This window comes from Notamacropus eugenii, chromosome 1 (genome assembly GCF_028372415.1).
Source record: "Notamacropus eugenii isolate mMacEug1 chromosome 1, mMacEug1.pri_v2, whole genome shotgun sequence".
Lineage (NCBI taxonomy): Eukaryota > Metazoa > Chordata > Mammalia > Diprotodontia > Macropodidae > Notamacropus > Notamacropus eugenii.
In genome coordinates, this window is record NC_092872.1 from 525,122,143 (window position 1) to 525,138,400 (window position 16,258).

Consider the following 16,258-nt stretch of genomic DNA (forward strand, 5'->3'; position numbering starts at 1 on the left):
CAACTGAGAGAAAAGGGAAGTAATACTTTGTTGTCTGTCACTTTTATCTGTCACTTTCTTGCTTACCAAGCTTCAGCAATTCCTTATTGCCTCTAAAACAAGCTTTGTTTGGCTTGTACAGCCCTTTACTATCTAGGTCTAGTCTGTCTTTCCAGAGTAATTCACTTCATTTCCTTCATTAAGTCTTCATTTCAGACTAATTGGTCTACTTATTGTTCCCATTATATATCATTCCATCTTTTACCTTGTTGCTTTAGTACAGGATGTCCCTTATCCCTAGAATGTTCCTTATCCTCACCTTACCTCCTTATCTTCTTTCAATGCTTGACTCAAATGTCATTGTTGTTACCTCTGTCCCCATCCAGAAATTATTTTGTATTTTTATATTTACTTACCTAAGTGTTATTTCTCTTCAGTAGAATGTAAACTTCTTGAGGACAGAGACTATAGATTTTGGCTTTGAATCTCAAGCAATAGGTACAGTGTCTGGCATATAGTAGATGCGTGGTTAATGCTTGCTGAATTAAACTAAATGGCTTTAATTGACTTCTAGTCAAAAGTTAAAATCAGTTACAGCCAATTGGTTAGTGTTAATTATTCATGTGGTTTTAGTCTGTTTAATAATATAGCTAAGGTTTTCAAAGTACTCTACAAATATTATCTCATATTATCTGCACAACCCTTGAAGAAAATAATAATAATAACAATAATAATAGCTAACAATTGTGAAGCACTTACTATGTGCCAGGCATTGTGTTAAGCACTTTATAAATCTCATTTGATCCTTACAGCAATCCTGGAAGGTAGGTGCTAATATTATCATTCCCATTTTACAGATAAGGAAACTGAAGCAAATAGAAGTTAAGTGACTTGCCCAGAGTCACACATCTTGCTAGTAAATGTCTAAGACCAAAACTGAAATCAGGTCTTTGTGACTCCATGTTCATTTTGCTACTTTTAGAATAATACATAAAGAGCAAGGCAAAGTATCACTTCCCTTTTCTCTCAATTGTTGCTCAAATACCCACTGATATAAGGGGCTGGAAATGTTTATTTTTTGGTTAAAGGAAAAGGAAGTCTTTGCTTAAGGACCAAAAAAAAAAAAAAAATTAGCTATAGAATTACAAATAAGTAAGGTAAACTTGGAAATTAAAGGCTATCACAGTAAAACTAATTACCTCAGTGACTACAGTGGTTTCATATAGATTGGTTGGACAGCATATGGAAATGGAAATCACATTTTATCATTACAAAATCAAAGAGCTGGAGTGGCAGTAATTAACTTGGTTGGGGGCAGGAAGGTTAACATTGAGGTATAATCAGGCAATTTCTATCACAATAATTTTTCTAATGTATGTGGCCTTTCTAGAGTCTGACAGGTCCTCAAAGTTCGAAAGGCACTGAGAAAAGGCCTGGGGATGAGCCGTGTATTTGTTGTCTAAAGACAAGTGTGGTAAGCTCCTTGAGGTCAGGGCCTGTGTTTTGCCTCTTTTTGTATCCTCAGCTCTTGGCACACTGCCTGGCATGTAGTAAGCGCTTAATAAACGTTTGTTGATTGATAAACTTAGAGAGGTTCCTCCTGCCTTATAATACAGGATAATGATTTTTTTTCAGTCACAACTCTCAAAGATCATCTCCAGAGTTATACAGGAATTGTGATCTGTCTTGGTAGACAGAATTAACTGCACTGTTGAAATTATAGATCCTTAAAGTTTTGAAGTATTTTGCTAATAGAATTTTTTTAGATGAACTTTGAGTTATATAAGTTTAATGAAAACTTTAATTAAAATTACATTCTAACTTTAAAAAATGTTTTAGAACATGGAAAGACATGTAAACTGATACCAAATGAAAGGACCAGGAAAACATGATAAGACAACTGCAGCAATCTAAACAGAACAAACAACAAGAGTAAAACTGAATGCTCTGTAATTATTATAATGACCAAGTTCAGATCCACAGAAAAGTTGAAATCATGCACCTCCCTGCTGCATTGCAGGGGTGGGAGTTTATGGGTATGGAATACTGTACATGTCTTCTGATGTGGTTCATATGTTGGTTGGTTTTGCTCAACTGCTTTCCCCTTCTCATTCTTTTAAAAGTCTGGGATGACTTGCTGGGGAGGACAGGCAGAATGAATGTGAGTCCAAAAACTTTTATTTCAATTCTTAAAGTGCTAATATTTTAGAAAGATCTATGGGGGGCACAAAGAGAAAGTAAACTCAGTGTAATACTGGGCCTTTAGGGTACAAGGATCCGGCAGGAGGAAGTGGCAGTTGAGGGTAATAAGAGTTGGTCCAGCCTAAGGAAAATGGGTGTGATAGGGATGGAATCTGAACCCCTAAAAGGAAAAGACCATGTTTTTGGGATCTGGACCCCAAAAAGAAAAGCCCCTGAACTTGCCCACATGGCCCAAGTCCCTGGCATTTGTCTGGGGGCACCCCGCCCTTCCCAGTTAATTCTTTCATTGTGGTTCTCCAGATCTGCACCTAGACCCCCCTCCTTAATTCCATCTAGACCCCTTCTCTGCTCCCAGACTACGTGGCCACTCCTAGATCACATCTACATATTCCCACAGTCTTCTCCATAAAAGGTCCATCCTGTCTCCATTAAAGTGCTCAGCATTCAATCTGGCCCTCTTGTCAATACAAGCATCACAAAAGTGCTCAGATTCTTTAGGAATTTAGCTGCTTGCATTTAGCTATACACATGCACTGAGATTCTTAAAATCTGACCAATAACATGGATTCTTAAAATCTTGCTCACCCTAATCAGCGTTTTAATAAATCTTGTCTCTGGCTGAAAGAAGACTTGGGTTGAATTCATTTGAGGCAGGATCCGAGTTCTTTTTTCTTGAATCCCAGGGTTCCCAACACCCCTAGGCCTCAACAGGTGCAGACACAAAGGACACACTAGGTATGGTCTAGGAGAGAATAGTCAGTAGATATAGGAGGGAGTTTAGCAAGTGAAAAAAACTTACTGAGCAAGGGAATGGGAGAATCAAAACAGTTAAAAAGGACCTTGGAAATTTTCTAGTCTAAATCCCCTGCTCAATGCAAGAATTCCCTCCATAACATTCCTGACCGATAGCCATCCAGCCTCCTTTTAAATGACTCTCTTGATAAGGGAAGCTTGTGGATAAACAGAACCATAAAATAAGGCAGTCCACTGCGTCAGGGTGGGGTGGGGGAGGTGTAAGAGGGGGAGAATAAAAGGAGAAATAATAATAGCTAACATTTAAATACTGGGCAAGCACTTTTCTCACAACAAAGGAAAGAGATAGATAGTATTATCTCGATTTAGAGTTGAAGAAACTGAAGTAGAGAGGCTAATCTGATAGTTTATATCTTAAAAGGGATTTGCACACCCAGCTCTCTTTACTCTTTAAGAAAGAAGGAAATAATGTCCTTGTGATTCTTCAGAGTCCTACTCTACAAAGTCCATCAGGTTTTCTTGGCAAGGATACTGGAGTGGTTTGCCATTTCCTTCTCTAGTGGGTCCCCATTTTACAGATGGGTAACCCAGCAAATTGTGGTTAAGTGACTTGCCCAAGGTCACACACTCAGTAAGTGTCTAAGGCCACATTTGAACTCAGAGCTTCCTGACTCCTGCACTGGTGCTCTATTCACTGCATCACCGAGCTGCTCATAGAGGCAACAAGGGTAGTCATGCTGAAGTGACCAATTAATGAAAAGAATAGGGAGGCAAATAACACAAAAATCAAAGAGTTTTAGGGTTGAAAGGGACTGTAAATTTCTTCTAGTCTAACTTACTTTACATAAGAGGAAATTGATTAAGTGACCTGTCTAAGGTAACAGAGATAGGTAGGTGCACTGTCTCTATTACAAGTCAGACTCTGGTCTAAGTCTTCACTGTAGCATACTTTGGTTCCAGCTGAATACCAGGAAGAGCACTTCAACAACTAGAACTGTCCAAAGCATAGAGTGGACAGAGATCATGAATTCCTTGGGCAGAGAATCCCAGAACTGGAAGGGGTTGTCATTTTCCACTGAGGTTCACAACCATAGAGTCATCTTTAACTTTTCATTCACCCTCACCCTCCCACTACCCAAATCCAGTCAGTTGCCAAATTTTTGTTTCTATTTCTAGAACATTTCTCTCATATGTTACCTTCTCTCTAGACACATGACCACAGTCCTAGTTCTGGCCCTTATCAGCTCCTTCTTGGACCACTGCAATTGTCCGTCTTGTCTCTTCTCTCCCCACTCTAATCCACATTCTACACTTTTTTCAGGACCATGACACTCCTCCATTTAATAAACTTCAATGGCTCCCTCTTAGTTCTGGATTCAATTTCAAATTCCTGTTTGAAGGCGGCTAATAGCACAGTGGATGGAGTTCTGTGTCAGGTGTCAGAAACACCAGGGCTAAAATCTGGCCTCAGATACTTCCTAGCTATATGACCCTTAGTCATTTAGCCTCCCTTTGCCTCAGTTTCCTCATCTATAAAATGGAGGTAATAATAGCCCCTACCTCACAGGGTTATTGTGAAGATTAAAATGTGATATTTTTAAAATCACTCAGCACAGTGTAACTCATTGCAGGTGCTCCATGAATGTTTATGATGTTCCCCTCTTTACCCTCCATTTGGCATTAAAAGCCATTTGCATTTGGGTTTCTAACTTGTCTTCTGAGCCTTATTAAACTTTATTCCCTTTTATGAACTCTATTCTTTCAGCCTTATTTTCCACACTCACTAGCTGTGTGATCCTGGGCAAGTCATTTAACCTTGTTTGCCTCAGTTTTCTCATCTATAAAATGAGCTGGAGAAAGAAAAAATGGCAAACCACTTCAGCATCTTTGCCAAGAAAACCCCAAAAAGACGTCGTGAAGAGTCAGACACGACGACTGAACAATTTTCCTTCTTATGTTCCTCACATGCCACCAACACTATCTCTTACATGCCTTTTGCAGCAGCTGTCTTCCATATACTCCCATGTAATGCAGTCCCACTTCACCTCAATCTTAGAATCCCTCACTTCTTTCAAAGATAAGCTGTGGAACCTTTTACTGAAGTCTTTCCGGATCTCTCCAGCTACTAGTGCTCCTCTCACCCCACCCCCGCAAAAAAAAAATGATCGTGAGTGAGTGTGCGTTTACGAAATGGCAGCCTTAGAGCAGTTAAGGCAGAACTGGGTTCAAGCCCTTTTTGACACTTACTGGCTGTGCAACCTTGGGCAAATCACTTAAATGTTCCAGTTTACTCTCTTGCGGAGAGTCGGCTAACTTCCTCATCCAAGACTTTCCATTAACTATGAAATCACAGATCCAGTTACTATCCTTATGCTTTGTATATACTTACGTAGCAGGTTTAAGTTGCTACCACCGGTACAAGAAGTCCTGCAGATGGAAAGTGAGCTCCTCTACGGCACGGAGTTCATCTTTTAAAAAACTTTGTTTCCTCAAAGCTTAAATCAGTGGCTGGTCCATATCTAATAGCCCTTAAAAACTCTTGTCAATTGATAACCGTTTGAGGTCTTTTAGCAACAGGCACGAAGGGGTGGTAAAATAGGAAGGGAACAGGATTTGAAGTCTGGAAGCCTGGATTAAGGTTTGCAAATAACGGACGAGACATTATTTCAGAGGAGTCTCAGAACCACCTCCCAAAAAGCCCTGAGATAATGGTATGCAGAACGCTTTGCAACTCAAAGCGTTAAACATCAGCTAGTATCGGCCCCATTTTGCTGCTAAGGAAAGTAAGGCTCATGGAAGAAAGGTGACTTCCAGAGCCACAAAAGTGGCCCATTTTTGCTTGCATCCCCCAGCTCTTAGTACAGAGCTTAAACAATCGTTGATTCCTTGAAGTGGAAGAATCTGGATTCAAAGGTACGCGTTCTGCACGAGCAAATGCAGCACTTTTCCGCTACCCTACCGTGTCTCCCTCCGCCTCCCCCGTCTCCCCCCGCAGTCCCTCGTCCCCCGTCCCCCTGGTTGGGAGATGGAAGCCTATTGGATCCCGGGTTTCACACTTGATGAAGGGCCGGGAGAGGAGGCAGCAAGGCTGGGCGCGTGAGTAAGCAGCAGGCAGCCAGGGGAAGGAGGCGGCTCCCGGGACGGCACGCGCCCAGCCCCAGCTAGAGGCGCTCCGGGAGGGGGAAGGAGCGGGGGAGGGGAGGGAGAAATGCGCGCGCCGCGCGGTGCAGTCGGGTTTCGGCGGCAGCGGGTTGGTGCGTCATGATGGCAGCACGGCACGTGGCCCGGGGCGGGGCCGCGAGCGGGCGGGCGGGGCGGGGCTGGAGGGGCGGGGCCGGAGGGTCGGTGGAGGGGGAGGGGGTTAGAAGGAGGAGGAGGAGGAGGAGGAGGAGGAGAACATGGCGGCTGTGCAGAGCTGCTGAAAACCTCGTTCCTCACGGCTAAGAGAGCGAGGATTGAGCAGTGATCTGCTCTCCGCCCTCTCGTCGTGACCCTCCCTCCTTCCGAGCAGTGACCTGTCTCCCCCCCTACTAAGCCAACCACCTCCCCCTTAGGGCCTCAGTCTCTCCCTGCGCTGAGGGAGAGCGAGCGAGGGCGCGCGCCCGAGTCTTCCTTCATCCCTCCCCCCCCCGGGGGTGCGGGGGAGGGGAGCGGGGACCCCGAGGGACCCTGCGGGACTCCGTAGGAGGAGGGGGCTGGGCTCCCGCCGCTGGGGGCCTGGCGGGCGGCGGGCGCCAGCGCTGAGGCGGTGGCTGTCAGCGGAGCCGTCAGCGGGCCCGAGAGCCGAAGGTGGCGGCGGCCGTGACACGGCAGGTGAGCGGTGCTGAACGAACGGAGCTCGGGGTGGGGTGCAGCTGTCACGGGCTCCCGGCCGCGGCCGAGGCCGCGGAGCGAGGCCCGAGGGGGCGGGGAGGGAGGGAGCAGCTGGTCCTCCCCCTCTCTCACTCCCTTTTCTTCTCTGGCTCCCTTCGTTTCCCTCCTCCACCCCTCTCCTCCTCCCTCCTCTTCCCCGAGTTCTTCCCCTTCCCCTCGCTCGGCTCCCGGGGGTGGAGGTCGCAGCTGTCAGGGACACCAGCTGGGGGCAGCTTGGGGTGTGGAGGGGGGAGAGCGCTAGCGCTACGAGCGGCGGCGGCGGCGGGAGGAGGAGGAGGAGGCTGGGGCTGAGGCTGGCAGCCGGAGGCCGATTTTCTCGTCGCCCTGATTAACTGGGACGCGTCCGTCCCAGTCCTGGGAAGATGTTCTTTGGACCCCGCCAGTCTCCGGGGGTGGGGAGCGCGAGGTGAGCGCTACCTGCTGCTCCTCTATCAAAGGGGACGGCCTCGTGACTAATGGGCTCCCCAAGCCGAACAACGATTTCTTGCCCTTTCGAGAAGACCTAAGGGAGAATGAGATCTCTTAGGTGCGCCCTCGGAGGCGGGAGACCACTTCCTAGAGCTGCGTGACCTTGGGCCAGCCACTTAACCTATCTGGGTCTCAGTTGCCTTGACAGCAAGTTGGGAATAATGATACCTTATTTGACAGGACAGGGGCCTACACCCTCTTGAAGTCTTTCCTTCTCTGAGATACGTAATTTTATGTCAGCTAAGGAGGCTTCCAGACATACTTTCATCTATCGTCTCTGGGTGACGAATATTGTAAGTAGAGGTGTGTAGGAACATTAGATTTTTTTCTGTTTGTTTGGATTGTGTTGGAAGGATTTGAGTGGAAACGCAAGAATTCTGGCTCATCAGCTGAGGAACTAGCTGGTTGCTTGTTGGTTTAGTCCAATCTTACAGTCACTTATGAAATGCCTATAATGGCCCAGGCATTGCTAGGGATGCTTAGTGACAGCAACTTATGCTCTGGTAAAAAAAAAAAACAAAACGATGAAGATAATAACTTGGTAGTGTCTGGGCTGATCCTACTAGAGTGCCGTAGTGATCTGGCTAGTTAGTGACGGAAGTATGGAAAACAAGAGCTGGGTTCAAGTCCTATTTCTGTCATCCTTGTGACCTTGAGGAAATCTTAATACTTCAACATCTTAACTTTCTCTGAAATGAAAGGATTACACTAAACAGGTATCCCCTTCTAATCTGGCTATGATAAGAAAATGTAGGTGTGAAAGTGGAGGTAAAAGTAAATGATATTCTGTGGTGAGAGTTGTTATAGTACAGTGGATATGGGGGAATGTTATCAAGTCAGTCAGAGATGAATTGAAGGATTACAAGCACCTAGGGTCCAGTTGAGGTTAGAAATTTGCAGTAGACTCAGGGCTGCTGAAGGAAGTCACATAATTGATTTCTGGAGTAGGAGTGGAGAAGAGGATAGATAGGCAAACAGTATTTAGCAGGTGGAAGAACTGAAGACAAGGGGATGAGAAAGTTAAGGATGAAGGTCACTGCCTTGCTGAAATACTTGATTATATGGTCAAGACACTAAAAAGAGGAAAGGTGAAGCCCTAGCATGCAATCAGTGAAGAAAGCATTTAAGCTTTAATTAGTTCTTACTATGTATCATGCACTGGGCCAAGTGTTGGGAAGACAAAGAATGGCATAACACCATCTCTGCTTTCAGAGAGCTCTCACATACAAAATGGGAAGACAGCATGTGAGTAACTACATTATATATATATATATATGGTAAGTGGAGGGAAGGCACTGGCAGTAAGGACAAGGAAAGGCCTTTTAAAGAAGATGAGATTTGGCCTGAGTCTTGAAGGAGGCCAGGAAAGCTGAGAGACAAGAGAACATTTCAGACAGACACTGCAAAGGCAGAGAGTTGGGAAAAGGAGCATTGTCTTGCTTCAGGAATGAAAAGGATGGTAGACTGAGAATGGGAAGGATTGATGCTCCTCCAGTGGTCATATGAAATGAAAAGTAAATTTAAGAATCCTGAGACATAAAATTAAGATTAATAATAGATGAGATTAATGATGATGTTGATGATGGTAGTAATAGCTAGCATTTATATAGCACCTACCAGTGCCAGGTATGTGCCAGGTACATAAATGTAAAATGAATTGAAGAAGGAAATGGCAAGCCATTCCAGTATCTCTGCCACAGAAACCTTCAGAAAGAGATCATGAAGAGTCAGACAGGACTAAAACAACTAAACAACAATAATGTGGCAGGCACTGTACTTTACAAATATTATTTCCTTTGGTCCTCACCTTGTGATATAAAAGCTATTATTATCCTCACTGAACATTTCCCAGTTTGGAAACTGAGGCATACAGAGGTTAGAGGACTTGCCAAAGGTCACCCAACTAGGAAGAGTCCGAGATTGAACTTGAGGTCTTCCGAACTCCAGGCCCAGCATTCTACCCATTGTGCCAACTAGCTGCCTAGATTGTGATCAGAGGTGAATTTCATAGTTCTTTCTTGAAGATGGAGCAATTTCTGCTGATAATGAAGTTTCACAAATTCAGTTCCTAAAATGTGTAGCATGTGGTGGCCATGTACTAGGCAGTGAGGATACAAAGACAAAAATATTTCCTATCTTCAAGGAGCTTACAGTAGTACACTGTTTTGTTTAAGCAAAATATCCTTTGGGTGACCTTCATTTATGGTAAAATGTGTTTCTGAATTCTTTTGAATATTTCAAGATATCTCATGATAATATAATTATAGTTTGAGTTATTGTTTAGTAATAATTAAAAGAGGATAACCTGTGGAAATGATCATCATCTTTAAGAATTTGAAAGGCTTATTTTGCTTAGCTCTTGAGGACAGAAGTAGAGGGAATTGAATGGAAATGTCAGAAGCAGAAATGATCTCTTCATTACTAAGAAATGCTTCCTAATACTTAAGATTGGTTACTCTTTGGAGGTAGTGAATTTCCTGTCACTGGAATTTTTTGGTAGATTCTATAAATGATAATCTTATCCATGTATGGTTTGGTTTAGGTGACATCTGACTTCTTTTAGAGTTTTTATTTTATTTTTCAATAAACAAGCATTTATTTTCTCTTCCTTTATCCTTAATCTAAAAGGGAAACAAAAACAAAACTTATGTAACAAATATGCATAGTAAAGCAAAACAAATTCCAACAATTGTCCATAACCGAAAACATAGATCTCATTCTGAATCTTGAATCTATTACCTCCTTTATCTCTGATAATTTTCCAACTGATATTCTTTGGTTCTGTGTATGCCATAGAGTTCTGTGTATGCTCCCTCCCTGAAGACACAGTTAAGCCAGGAAGCCCTTGTTCAAGTCTGTTTCTTACACATAGGGATTATGTGATTTAGGACCAGTTATCTAACTCTTAAATTTCAGAGGTGTTTACATCAATTGGTAGAGGAAGTTCCTTATCTGTAATTCCATAAATTAGTGAAATCTCATATTAGGTGTTTTAAAAAAGCCTCTGTGATGATGAGAGTTTTCAGTTAGGGTGAAGAGAAAAACTTGTCAATTCCTATATTCCTTTCTTTATGACCTTTTTAGTTTTTTATTGATGGTGTTAATAGTTGAGGCTGTTGAAGATACCTGTCTTAGTGAAAAATGTATAATTTAAAGTCATGATGCTGTTCAATAAAAGGTTGTTAGAACTTTGGATATTAATTTCCTTTCCTAGATGATAAGGGTGAATTATGGGGGCAGTTCATATCTGTGTAGGATGATTCTTTGTTGCTTTCCCTCCTGTGGTTGGTGAATGAATTCAGCAAATAGTTTTTAACTCCTGTGTGCAAAAAGCAAATCCTCAAATGTCAGAATAATACATTACTAAAATGAAGGCTAAAGAGTTCTGAATGTTTAAAAGAGCAGCATTTTATGTGACTGTTAAGGGTTAAATTTGCTTGGGGGCTGCCTCATGTTCTGGGAGTGGTTCAAGGTTTATTCTTTAAAAAAAAAAACATCTTGGCCAAAGGGGCCCCTCAGCTTATTTCACAGACGTGTATGATGTGGGAAGGGGGTCAGATTTCTTCATATTGAGGATAATGTGAAAGGAAAGTTTTGTGTGTGTGTTTGTTCTTTGGCATTTAAAATTACAAATTGTTTTTGGTTAGTAGTGATGAGGTTTTACCCACTGAAATAGTGTTTTATGAGCAGAACTCAAGTGTCTTCCCTTTACCATGAGCATTCTCAAAATGATGTATTGGCTTTTAATAAAGATAAAGTTAAAAAGGAGTACATTAATTCAGGCCCAAGACTTGTTAAGGACAAAAACATGAGTTATAAACTTGTGATTGCAGACGGAATAACACTTTTTTCCCTTTCTATTTCTTTTCCAAAATGTTTCTTGGCTAGAGGGAAGAAGATGCATAATTCAGAGAGAAAATGAAATGCTCCGTAGTAAAGAATCTCTGCCTGTGAGGCACAAACTGGTACTTGATTCCTGAAGATTTTTCTGGGCTTTATGCTGCATTTCTATTAGCCTTCCTAGCATAAGCACAATTTGATTTGTGAGAAACAAAACTTCAATTTTACATGGTTTATGGCTAACCCCTCTCCTATTTCTCCCTGTGAAAATCTGGAGGATTGTGGGTTTTAAACTGTTTTTTGTGTAGTTTGAGCCAAGGAAATATTTTAGTTCGTGTGTGTGTGTGTGTGTATGGCCCCTAGTTTTGTTGAGGGAAAATGGTGGTGTTTGGTGAAGCTAATGGTTACTATTTCCACTTATGCCAGGGGGATATAGACAGTGAGGTTTTTTCTCTCTCCCCCTTTCTGCCAGCAGTTGTATTTTTCCCAATTCTTATGTTTCAGTTTTAGAAATCTGGGCTGAAAACAGAAGCACCAGATTGTAACAATCCCAGAAATTTGCTTATGCCAGAATGCTGTAATGCTCCAGAGGTGCTGTTGGTATCCTGGTATCAAACTTTAATTTTTTTTAGTTACGCTATAGTTTCCCAAGGGTGTGTTAACCCTTTCGTACATTGAAAAATTAGATTGCTACAATGTCTAATATGTGTGACTAATTTTTTGTAATATGGAGAGATAATATAAATAAAGCTTTGCAACTAGCATTGTAATCTGCATGTATTCTTTATATGTAGTAAAAAGTTGTCTGAGTGATGAGGCCAGTATAGAGATTGATGAAATGGTAGTGCTGAAGAGGCAAGTGTGGAAGAATGAGATGTTTCTTAGAACTTTGATTGTTTTTTGGGTTTTGTTTTTAAAATTTTTGGTCTATCTTAGGGATTAAATTTATAGAGGGAACTCCCAGTGTGGAACCTTCCCCTACTAATGTAGATCTTATAGCTTATTGAGTTGTTTTGGGCACTGACAGAGCCCATCTATGTACATTCAGCTTGTAAGTGTTGGACTGAACTTGAATTCAACTCTTCTTGACTCTAAGGTCATTGCTCCCTACATCATGACAGGCTGCTTCTCTTTGGCTTACTACATATAAACAGTTAATTGTCTTCTTCAGAGACCTTTCTCTCTTCTCTCTGCTTTCATTTTCCTTATAAGTCTCTTGTGACTGCATATTCCCTTTCCTTTGTTTTCCTTTGACTGTCTGGAATTATCTGACCATGGTTCTGATTGTTAATTTTTGTCCATGGCTTCCTCAGTGAGAAGATCAGCATGGATCACAATATTCTATCAACTACTATATATTACATGCCTACTCTGTTCCAGGTACTATATTAGAGGGATTTGAACACAAAAATGAAACTGTACCTCTCTTCAAGTAATTTGTATTTTTACTTTTAGAGCAAAATATACAAGTAAATATGTCTATTTTTCTGTGTAGGTAAAATGTCAGTTGGTAAGTGGAGTCAGGAAAGGTTTTGTGTAGGAGGTTTCACTAGAGCTTAGCTCTGAAGACCCTTAAAAGACAGTATGGTATAGTGGAAAGAGTCAGAGGATCTGAATTAAAGTCCTGTCCCTACTGTTTACAACTAATATGACCTTGGGCAAGGCCACTCATCCTCTCTGGGTCCAAATATTCTGGTCGGTAAAACGAAATATTTGTTCTATATGGTTTCTCAGGTTCCTTCCAGCTCTTGACCAGTATTCCTATAACACAGTTGATGAGTCAGCAGAGGAGACTGAGAAGTAGTCAGACAGGTAGGAGGATAACCAAGAGAGCTGTGTCACAAATGTCAGGGAGGGGAGAGTATTCAGAAGACTGTAAACACTGTCAAGTGCTGTAGAAAGATTTAAGATGGGTAAGGATTTAGAAAATGTTAGAATAATATGTTTAAAAAGGGCGCAGGATTTAGCATTTGAGATCTTTGGTGACTTTGAGAGCAATTACAATTCAGTGAGATCCCAGGCCAGATTGCAAATGGTTGAGAAGTGAGGGAGGAGAGAAAAGTGGAATCAATCTGCAGAAAAGGAACATTTTTCTGATCTTTTAGCTGTGAGAGATATGTGAAATTTTAAGTATGGAAGTCACCTAGTCTTGTTTGTAGGCAGCAGGGAAAGATGAATGACCAACATTTATGGTATTTAGGAGATTCTTGGGATTTCCATAGCAGCTGCCATGGCATTAGCAATTTCTTGCTGAATATAATAGTCACAAAGCCATTAAGTAGTTTCTTGGGTTCTTTGAGCTGTTCCATCTGGTGTGTTTCTCCACCCTGACCCCCCCTATTAAAAATTAACACCTTTCTACCCTTCTTGTAGTTCTGGACTGCATGAGCAGCTGGAGAGGCATAGGAATGTCTGTTCTATTTGCAAATTTGAAGAATTATTGTTTGGTACACCAGGAAAATTACTCTTGCCTCCACCTTTCTTCTTACAAACTAATCACATGTATTAGGGTAGTGGCCAGTGGATCACTAAGGATATGTTCTGTGACTCCTGGGCTTTCTAATTTTGACCTTTTTTTTTTTTTAAAGGAGAAGCTGGTTTTTAATCACATTGAGTAGTAACTTTTTTAGGTTCAAACCTTTCTTTCTCATCCTTATGTATTGTTTGCTGTGCCTTTGGATGAATTTTATTAAGAGCTTACTAAGTGAAAAACACTGCTAAGTGATGAGGATGTATATAGAAAGGTAAGACAGTTCCTATTCTTTAGAAGCTGACATTCTAATAGGGGACACAACACATATGGAAAGTTTCAGTTACAAATCAAATGGATAGATATTGTGGAGCTTACAGAGCAGCAGCAAAGCAGTTGCCTCTTATTTGATGTAATTTTTACTGATAAAAATAATTATTTTGGACTATCAGAAGAACTTTCTTTTCTTGGTGTTCAGTAGCTTTGGCTTTAACACCTGCGAGAGTAGAGGCCAGAATGCATCTCCACAAAGATGGCTTTCCAGGATGATGGGTGAGGGCACTGAACAGGACATGTTGCTCTTCTCAAGGCTCTTGGGCTCAGAGTCCTGGCCTGTCCCCATCAGAGTTTGAGGGGACATGGTGGTCAGGGTGGTGGTGATGATTTGACATGTTAAATCTACTCCCTTCCTCAAAGTGTTTTGTTGCTCTAATTAGACTAGCTTGTCTACTGTGTGGGTAATAGTTGGCATGAGAATGGTTGAGTGGCCACTCACCATTTACTACCATCCTAACCTGTTTGTTTTGGAGATTCTTGGGATATGTGTGATCTTGCTGTCCTTATGAACTGGTTCCATAAATTTGGGCAAAACAATGTGTCTAGAGCACTTGGAACTTGTGTATAGCATAGAGATAGCTAGTTGTACCTCTAGCTCAAATCAAAGCACTTAGCATAGTACCTGGCACATAGTAAATGCTTTTAAATTTCCTATATTAGGGATGGTATCAGTGCTCACTATCCAATATCCATAAACATTTATTAAGCACCTATTATGTGTCAGGCACTGTGCTAAGTGCTGAAGATATAGTCAAATAGAAGACAGTCCCTGACCTCAGGGAGTTTAAAATCTAAGGGGGGCATCATGTTCTGTGGAATAGAAACTAGGCAAAGCAGCAGATGCAGAATGGAGTAAGTTGGAAAGTCCTGTTTTCTGCCATCTGCGAAGGAAGGCATTGGGAGGAGTTTGGTACTTCACCCTTCTAGCCCTCAAGTGAGAGGGAGGAGACTGAGGGAAGTGGTATCAATCAAAACTTGAGTTAGAAGCATGGTGATGAGATGAGTAGTGATGAACTTAATTTGGGAGAGGCAACACCTATATAGATATAACTCCAGAAAATCAAGTAAAATAGATGAAAACTTATCCCCAAATCTCCTAATAGTTTTATGCCACTGCCGGGACTGCCTTTTACCTTGTCAGAAGGCAGTAATTGATGCCAAGACAGAGCTATTGTTTTTACATTCTTTAAAAAATTTTAACTTTGAAATTCTCTCCCTCCCCTTTCCCCTCCTTGAGAAGGTAAACAATCTGATACAGATCATACATGTGTAGTCATGCAGCTTTGGAGTCTTTTGAACCCTATGTCTGTCTATTCCATAACATAAATTAGAAGGACCTCTAATTATTTATAGTGGTAAGATGAAAATTGATCACTTAGGTACCTCTAATTATAGAAGGGAGGGTTTGGCATTTTTAATCCCTCTTAATTCTCTTCCCCACCACATATTAGATTTCCTTGTCATGTGTTGTCCTGATAGTTATGCCTGTTATCATTGGCTTGTTCTATTGGTTTGTTCCAGGAGAGATACTTTTAAAGCACAAAGGTAGCTTTATAAATCTGGAGGCTTAGTTTACTGCCTTTATGGAATAGACAAATTGAACTGACAATTTAGACACATCTTCTGAGGTAAAATTCATCTAAGTGGTCAGACTTTCAGTCAGAACTTTGAGTAATTTTTCAACACTCCCTATTTATTTTTTGGGGAATATGCAAAAGAAATAGAATGGCCTCACTACCTTTTAAATATTAGTGTTATTTAAAGGTATGTAATTTATATTAGAGATGGGAAATAAAGAATGAATAAAATGACTCTAGGCTTCTCATGTTATGACTGGTATACTAGTGCATCTTTTGTTTTCTTAGGTCTACAAATTTAGAGTAATTTTCAGCCTTTGTCCATTTTTTCTAACATTTTAAACTAATTGCTATTAGATTGATAGATTAGGGAAACTGAAACCTGCATTTTAACAAGGTGTTTGACAGCTTCTCACAGTGTTGTTGGGAAAAGATACAGACTGGATGATAGTACAAATTGGCTGGACTTATAACTGGTTAAATGACTGGATGTAAAGTGTGTTGATTAATGGATTGATGTCAACCTGATGGGCTTTCCTATGGGCACTTTGCTTCAGCATTTAAGCTCTAGCCTTTAGCCCCCTTTCTGATGACCAAAAGTTTTTACTTAACTAAATTTCCGTTTCACACATAAGCATGATGGATTTCTCTAGTTTATTAAACTTTGGCAAATTTTAAAAAACAAAACAGATACAGTGAAGCAAGCAGTCTTGTACACAAAAGTGAAATGACAAAGGATGAGGGTAAGCTGCACTTTTAC

At 41.4% G+C, this 16,258-nt stretch overlaps 1 protein-coding gene across 10 annotated transcripts in view; it reads left to right on the forward strand.

Moving 5' to 3' along the window:
• Positions 1-6,297: 6,297 nt before the first annotated feature.
• NCOA1 (nuclear receptor coactivator 1) overlaps positions 6,298-16,258 on the forward strand; it is a 241,668-nt gene continuing 231,707 nt past the window's right edge. For 7 of the 10 annotated variants that reach the window (XR_011972410.1, XM_072633863.1, XM_072633870.1 and 4 more), the window contains exon 1: positions 6,298-6,747. The gene's annotated coding sequence lies outside the window, so the exon portion shown is untranslated. The remainder of the gene's footprint in view (positions 6,748-16,258) is intronic. The other 3 variants (XM_072633865.1, XM_072633867.1, XM_072633864.1) reach the window with 2 other exon arrangements.